Genomic DNA, 502 nt, shown 5'->3' with positions numbered 1-502 from the left:
CTCTGTGTCTCCATCACTAAGGAACTAACATGGTCCAACACACCCACACAGTTGTGAAGTGGGCACGAAAGCACCTCTTCACCCTCAGGAGGCTGAAAAGTATTGTCATGGGCCCTTTAGATCTTCCGTTCTACAGCTGCACCATGTAGAATAGGCTGTAATTTGGGACTCAGGCTGAGTTGGTTGTGAATGGTCAACTAGTTCTCACAATCTCAATTCAGAATGAAACGTTCATCCCGTCGTTTTTCAAACGTCACATTTAGAAGTTGTTGCAAATGTCACATTTGGAAGTGTTTAAGGTTACGTTTATGAAATTAACTCAGAATGTTTAAGGTCACATTAAGGAATTAACTCAGAATGTTTAAGGTTACATTTATGAATTAACTCAGAATGTTTAAGGTCATGTTAAGGAATTAACTCAGAATGTTTAAGGTCACATTAAGGAATTAACTCCGAATGTTTAAGGTCACCGTTAAGGAATTAACTCGCGAATGTTTTAAAG

The sequence above is a fragment of the Salvelinus sp. IW2-2015 genome, unplaced genomic scaffold, assembly GCF_002910315.2.
Source record: "Salvelinus sp. IW2-2015 unplaced genomic scaffold, ASM291031v2 Un_scaffold5521, whole genome shotgun sequence".
NCBI classification, from domain to species: domain Eukaryota; kingdom Metazoa; phylum Chordata; class Actinopteri; order Salmoniformes; family Salmonidae; genus Salvelinus; species Salvelinus sp. IW2-2015.
This window is presented reverse-complemented; position numbering follows the sequence as displayed.